The following is an 8133-nucleotide window of genomic DNA, read 5'->3' as shown; positions in this document are numbered from 1 at the left end:
TAGGCTTTTGACCCAATAGGGTGGCTGAACCTTGGCCCAAGTGGCCATGCAGTAGAGAGGGGAAAGAAACAAAGACCCCGGTTAGTTTATATTTTTACTGTTCTTATCATACATACACTATACACACATATATACACAGTGCGCTATTCGTTTACAAGTCCTATTCTATACACAAGTATACACACGTACAACCGATATATCCTACTTATTGACAAGCTCATATAATGTGTGTATGTATTTCCATGCCTTTCAACTCAAACCCAAAACTTAGGTAGTGGGAAGGCCAAGTCATCACACCCCCCCCCCCCCTTATTCCCGATGCCGCACAAGTTTCAAGTGGTTTCATAAACCTCCGGTATGGTTGGTCACTAGGGGAAGGCTCAAACTAAGGCCCCTTCCCACCTAAACTGCCTTTCTCAACCAACAATAATCATGGAAGACACGCACACATGGCTTGGAATAGTTAGGGTAGGTCCAATATACATAGTTATAGATTAATTGTAAGTTAACAGGAACATATGAGAACAAAGAGAGAAGAGGTAGATAGACTCAGCAGGCAGGTTACCCTTATAAACCAAGACCAAAGCACCAAGTATTATTAAAACATGGAAAAAGAAAGTATTCTGTATGGGCGTAATGTGGCCAAAACTGAACTAAACCAAGTAATCACAATAACAAAGCAGTTCTCATGGAAGTAGCACAATTCCTAACAGTATTGAATCAAGTAGATGTGGCAAAGTGTAAGGGCACATAAACATAAGGTAAACCAGCTTCAAGACATAGCATAATACAATAGAGAAGATCAACAGATATGGCATTCGCAGAGATCATGTAGAGTTATTCATACAAGACCTTCAAACAGGCCTAGGTGTCCTATGCACAACCTAAGTAAGTGTTCTGGGCATTCTTTCCAAACAAACAGTATTCCTTTTTGAAAACCCTTTCCTCTTTCCAGTTTTAAGCAAAGACTACAATCTTTCAAATTACCTTATATCATCTAGCCTAATCAACCCACCACCCTTAAGACATATCTGAGCAGACTAGTAACATTCATTTAAGTCTAAAAATCACACATCAGAACCAGGTTTAACTATCTAAATGAACAATTATTAATGCACAAGAAATTCATTTTTTAGGATCCATTTAACTCTGCAAAATGGCAAAGAGAATACCAAATGTGCAAATGTAGCAGGTTACACCCTATAGACTTATGCAGAATGCCATGACAATCTCTTATTGTCGGGAAGAAAGATACTATGGGTCAAGTCTTCTCCTAAGATATCTTTAAAAGACTTTCCCATTAGTCAAGTGGCTTCAACCCACACATCTACACTTATGATCCTCTTTTATTACCCTTGAGCATATACCAAAAGAAAGACTTGACAATTCATCTATTAAAGCCAAACATTTCCTTAAGGTTTCAACTATAGTTCCCCCTCTTTTCTTTTCTTTTATCCTCTTCTTTTACTCAGAATAGATTTACAAAATATTTTCCTATTTGTTTTCACCTTTTAAACCTAGACAAATCAAAGACCATGAGTTATTATCACATGTTCTTCACTTATTCACACAGAAAAGAAAACAAACCTCATGTTTCTAAGAAAAAAGACAAGAAAAAGAAAAGCCTCAATCTCTAAACAGTTTAGGAACTTGACCAAACATGACCAAAACTACTTTACTCCAACCTTCTCTTAATATTTTGGACTTATTAAGTTTGAACACTTAGGATCATCTATCAAGCTAGGGCCTATATGTGAATGAATAGCAATACAGATTCAAGAGTGTGTGGCATATCAGTCCATTTTTCATAACAAGTTACTTCATTAGTTAGACAAGACAAGTGATGGGACAGGAACAACAAACAGGAGATCAGAGATAGCAAAACAGATTTTCCTCCTAGACAACTACTGTTGACACCTAATTTTGGCTCGCCATGCTTGAAATTTACGTTTCAAGTGGTCTTGATTCGTTAAAAAGCACGAAATAGCTTTTTACACATTTTTACATTTTTCAACAATTTATTGATAATTATCCTTATTTTAGGAATTTTATCAATTTATTGTCATTTTTAAGAATCATTATTTTTGCACATGTACAGCGTAATACTACCATTTTGTGCATTTAATAATTTTTTCTTTATCTTATAGCAGTACATTTTTGTATCTTATACATTAATATTTATATTTTATACTTACATTATTATTTATACATATATTAGTTAAATATATTTTAGTACAGTCCGTCAGTACACAGAAAAACCGAAGCAATTAATTCTTAAACGCGGAGAAAAAATTCGATCAAGTCAAGGTCTTGTCACTTTTTGAATAAGGTGACATTTGAAGTGATGGATTGGGTTCTTCATCCATTGGTTGATATATTTTTACACATTGGTTAAAAGGGTGAAAACCCCATTGAATAATAACCTAGGGATTAAAAGTAGCATCAAGGGGACAAAGGGGTGTGACACTTTACTTTTTGGATAATAATAAGGGTCATTTTATCAATAAAAGAAGAGGAGGGGTTCATATTTTTCTAGATACCCTAATTTTCAGATTTCCACCCTCCTCTATTCATAAGAAACCCTAAACATTTTCCGTCCTCTCATTTTTTCTTTACACGCCACCGCCGCCACCTCCACACCAGAGCTCCGAGCTTCGGCGACCCTCCAAAACACCTCCACCACCAGCAGCAACCCGTAACCACCACAGCTCCAGCTCCACGAACCAAACTTCCCTAAACCACCCCCACACGGTCAGCTGCCCCTCCACGAACCACCACATCACCACTACTGCCCCACTTCATCTCCCTCTTTCTCTCTCCATTAACGCCGACGTACCAAGCTCTACCATCACAATGAGAACACCACCACCATTCACACCCTTCTCTCCATTAACGCCGACCACCGCTCTCCACAGCGAGCAACCACACTACTGCCATTTCACACCACCACAAACCACCACTGCTCCATTATGACAGCACCACCACGCCACTTTGCTCCCCCTCCAGCCCCTTTTCTCCCTCCTCACGCTGTCACCACAGCAACCGCGCCGCCTTCCTCCATGAAACCCGTCATCCACGAACCACCACAGCCTCGACAACCACCAGTCCCCACCAATGAATAGCCCACGCATAACCACCACTAGCCTTCCCTTTCCCTTCTCCCTTTATTTTTTTTTCTCGCCCAGAGCTTCATCGGAGATTTTTCTCCGACGACCATGGCTGCCCCATTTTTTACTACGTTTGCCATCACTGCTATTGTAACATTAAACCATTGCTAGGTTTATTATTGTCTTTAATAATTTTGTGTTGCCTTAACTGTTTCGAAAAATCATTGGCGTTGTCTTTGCATTTGTCGGCCGTATTCTGCGAGTTCATTGTTTTTTAGTTATTGCTGCTGTTGTAATCTAGCTATAGCTAATTTTCTATTGGTTTTGTACTATATTCATCCCTGTTACGTTGCATTCGGACTGATTTTACATTTCTTTTACTAAATAAATGTTGGCTTTGTGCCCGAAAAAAAATACTTTTGGCGGTCAATGGTACTGTTAACTTTTTTATCGCATTCACTTAAATTCATTTGGGCGAATACTAAACCCAAATGGCCGATGAAGAAATTTTCGTCGATTTCCAAGGCATCCCATGTACAAAAGACGAGTTTTTTTTATTTTAAGTTTATTCATTATTTCTTTAATTCATTCGATAGTTATTTGTTCTCTTACTAACACTTTTACTAAGTGTTTATACAGGTACCCGGAGATACATCCCGAAGACGACACTCGGAAGGAACCCGAAGACTTCATCGAATCACTCTTTGTATTTACTTTTCGTAGTTTTTTATAACTGTACAAAACATAAACTTATAGTAGAGTGGAAAATTTATTTTTGGAATGACGGGTTGATATATTTATTTACTTGTCCCCTTATTTGTTAAACTTAAAATTGTCATTCGCTTTAGGCAAGACTTAGGCCGTCAATACTTTCATAACTAGATTAAATTGACTTGGTATAAATACTTTGTTAAATAAATTCACACTTTTGACGATTAGCAAAAATACTAGTCCATCCTTTATTTTATATTCTTTATACACTCTTAATACTACTTACATTTTATATTGTTTCGTGTACACTAATACATATTTTAATTAAGTTAAGTCCACATTTTGACGCTAGGCAAATATTAAGTCGTCCATTTACAAATCTTTTATTCTTTAGAGGCGTTACACATTTTCACTCATATTTTATCCGCAATTCCTTATACTTATTTTTTACCAATACTTTTTACAATTATTTTGTTCCTTATTCTTTTGATAGGATATTCATTAAACAAAAACTCTTTTTAACTAAACGGTAGAAACAAGTCAAATAAACTTCATTTTTCTGAATAATTTAGTTATATACAATCTTTACACCAATGAATATTCGTAAATTATTTTTCTATTCTTTATGCACTAATATACCTAGTTATACAATTCTTTATACATTTTAGGTTTGACGTACACTCTTTTACACTTGAAATATGTTCTTTATATGTTTAATATACATACATTCTTTTGATATACATAGACGCACATTACATAGACGCACATTCTTTATATCCTTGATATATTTGTTTTTACATAGTCTTACTTTTTATTTTTTTTTTTTTTTAATATATATTCTTAATATAGCTATACATTCTTTACACTAACATATATATACAGTCTTTGTACTAACAGATATACTTTTATACTTACGAGGTACATTCTCTTTATACTCTTTTATATATTCTTTTTTACTATACATTCTTTATGAATATTTGATACTTGATATAAATACATTTTTATACACTCTATATACTTAGTATATTATCACGTAGTGTAGCTTTTCATGAAGTCATAACGTTTTGAAAATAATTAATAATAATAATGATAAACAGATAAATAATCCCCCTCTAGTGTTCAGTTAAACTAAGTTTTAGAACTGTTTTCGGACAGGCTCTGAGGGATGCTTAATACGTTCCCCTTAGGGTAAATAAAACCCTTATGTAGAATCTCATAGGTTTCGTAGACTAAAATGGAGTAGACGCACAAATACATATAGGTTTCCAGAATTATCCTAAAAAATAAGGTGGCGACTCTAACTTTTTTAAACCAGTTAAAAGAACCGTGAAGCTGCAAACTATCTTGGACCAGTTCAAAATAGGGCATAACGGAATGACGACTCTGCTGGGGATAACTTAGATTTTGTCCTTAGCAGACATAGTTTAAGTGAGCACTTGAGGGATATGTGATTGTTTATCTGTTTTAACTATTATTACTTGTTGTATATGTCATGAGTTGCTACAATATTTTATTTGAAAGGTCGCAAGCCAAATCCAAACTTGTGTTCCTTATTTGTTTAAAGACACTACATGTTACTGCTTTCCCCATACTGTCATCGCACTTTCAATTGAGTCTTCGGCCGTACACATACACACATTGTGCATGCGAGTTGTGTTTTGCGCTCCTCCGAACCTTCTTCAAACTCTTTAGTTTCAGAGATTAAGTCTTACTACTTGTGATCTCACAGTTGTCCGAATATTCTTTATCAGCTTAGGTGAATCTACTCTTAGAATTCTTAGGCCGTTGTACGTATAATTTTGATCACTGCTCTAGCTGAATTAATTTTATTCTTTATTTGCTACATGCTCTTTGCATCTTACATATTCTTTATTTGTTTCACATACTGTATTTATTAGACATTCTTTAGTTGTACATATATACTGGACATACATATATACTAGACATACCCTCTTCCGCCTCGTCTGCTTTATCGGACAATTTTGGTTGACTTGTGTTGAGCTTGGAACCTTTCCAAACCCTCACACCCGTTTTTTGGTCTTTACGACCACCCTCAAAGCCACATTATTTTTCATACCCATTTTTGGCCTTTGCTACCATCATTCTGACTTTACCATTTTTTTAATACAAAATAGCCTTGTACATTCTTCCCCTCTCTGGAACACACTTTGCAGATGCAAACTCTTGTACATAACCTCACTTCTTTTCAATACAACCACCAATTCATAGAAACCATACAAATTACATACAACACTGTATCTGCCCGAACTAAATCGACCCGATTCTTGTCGACAAGATACGTAGGCAACCCTCGATAAGGGTTCGATGCCCACCGTTTCCAAATAATTCACCGGAATAAAAAAGCTCGGGACAATTATTTTGGAGCAGTTCAAACGCTCTCCAAAAGACTTCAAGAGCGTCAATCAACCCTTGAAATCCAAAACCCAACAGTGGCAATACCAGCCTTACCCCAACCATCACCTAGTTTTAGTCCCAAACTCTGGGATATAAGCTTTTCTTCTTCCAAGCATCGCAAGCCATGGAACTTTGGCGTGTCGGCCTTTATTTTTCAACCCTAAAGGTCTACACAAGTAAATCCTTCCCCCCTCAATTATACAATAATCGTGCCGACTGACAAGGAGTAATGTTAAAGCTCTGCAAACAGTTTGATATCCAATCATTGTAATCTTACCGATGAGCGCAGAGTATTTTTAGAAACTTGTAAAGGCCGAATCCCCTCTTACCACCTTGCGAAGATATCGGATTGTTTTTTTAAAGCTCCGCCGACGTTGACATTCCCTCATAGACAACCGTGCCAATAAATGCAGAGTAGTATCAAAAGCTGCGCTTTAACGTCCAACCTTTTCCTCCATCACAATCTTGTCAACGTCGGGAGTAATGTCAAGGCTCCATCTGATTGACCTCCTTTTTCCGCTGCTGTTAGATTATTTTCAATGCTGCGGCGCTGCGATCGACTCATTTTTTCTGACCGCCTACCATAGTACTGTCCAAGCTCTGAGCCTATGATTGGTCCCTTCCTAGAAAATTTTTAAAGGCCCGTGCCTACGATGGACACAACCTTCTGCCGTCTGTCGGAGTACTTGCAAAACTCCGCCTTCAATCGACACCTCTTCTTATATCTTATCTGCAAGAACTACGCACACCTGATTCTCTTCTTTGATGAGATTTGTAGGCAGCCCTTTTGGGTTCGGTATTCATTATTCAAAAAAAAAATCAGAAAAAAAGTCCCAAAATTATTTGAAAATAAAAAAAAAATCTTTGTTCTTACCTCTCTGAACGAACTACGCGCACCTGATTCTCATCAAAGATGAGATACGTAGGCAACCCTTCTTGGGTTCGGTACCCCTTAAAAAAAAAAATGAGATTCATATCTTTGACTTGGTTGGTACCAACACAGTTAGGAATGTGCATAGGAATGAAACAAGTAATAATCAATATGATGGAGAGGATTGACTTCGTGGTAAACCATAGATTCTTTTGGTACCTCTCATTCACACTTTAAGTGACAGTTGAAAAATTCTCTTGCATGCTTGTAAGACAAGAACAAAACCAACCTCATTGTTTCATGTGCATCGTGTGGTGAGCTTTAGATAGCTTTCAATTGCATTGCATTGTGATCTAGAACTTGGCCTGAATGTCTGTTGAGGCGAAATTATGAGTAACACTCGGTATAGGAAAGGATCGTAGGCCTTCTTAGACCCGTTTGAGCCTTTCTAGCCTACCAAATGACATTATCCCTAGCATTCCCCCCCTTTGAGGCCTAAAGCCTTTTCTTTGACAACCACATATAAGCCTATACCACTTCGGTGCTTACATGCACTATCCCTCTCTTGGCCCAACCTTCCTGAGCTAGCGTACTAGAAATGTGCAATCGCGGATAAAGATCCAAGCTGAAGTTTCCAATGACAAAAAGATACAAAAGTCCCATAAAAACAAAGACGAACAACGACCTCCAAAGCAAGAAAGAGCCAAAAAAAAAATCATCAGTCATCATTCAGGATCTCGGGTATACAACCTGTTATTCCTCTTTATTTTTCACTCCGCATACAACCCGAATTAACATCGAGACTTTGGGCATACAACCCAGGTTCATTCTCTTAATCCCCAAAGAGTCTCGGCATACAAAACGAACTCCAAAAAAAAAAAAAAGCTCCAACTTGCAAAAGAAGTCGCACAAGTACAAAAGAAAGGGACAACAAAATGAAGCAGATCAGCATCAGAGCACACAAATACAAAGCACAACCATAGTGCAACGCTCAAGGAAGGATTAGTCATTCCTTACCCAAATGATATC

General features: G+C 37.1%; 1 long non-coding RNA gene across 1 annotated transcript; it reads left to right on the top strand.

Annotated features, from left to right (window-relative positions):
- The first annotated feature begins 3114 nt into the window (after positions 1-3114).
- LOC132058384 (uncharacterized) lies at positions 3115-3911 on the top strand. The gene is made up of 2 exons (XR_009415281.1): positions 3115-3641; positions 3747-3911. It is a non-coding gene; the product is annotated as an uncharacterized LOC132058384 (long non-coding RNA).
- Positions 3912-8133: the final 4222 nt, after the last annotated feature.

This window comes from Lycium ferocissimum, chromosome 5 (assembly GCF_029784015.1).
Source record: "Lycium ferocissimum isolate CSIRO_LF1 chromosome 5, AGI_CSIRO_Lferr_CH_V1, whole genome shotgun sequence".
In the NCBI taxonomy this organism is placed as follows: Eukaryota; Viridiplantae; Streptophyta; class Magnoliopsida; order Solanales; family Solanaceae; genus Lycium; species Lycium ferocissimum.
This window is presented reverse-complemented; position numbering and strand designations above follow the sequence as displayed.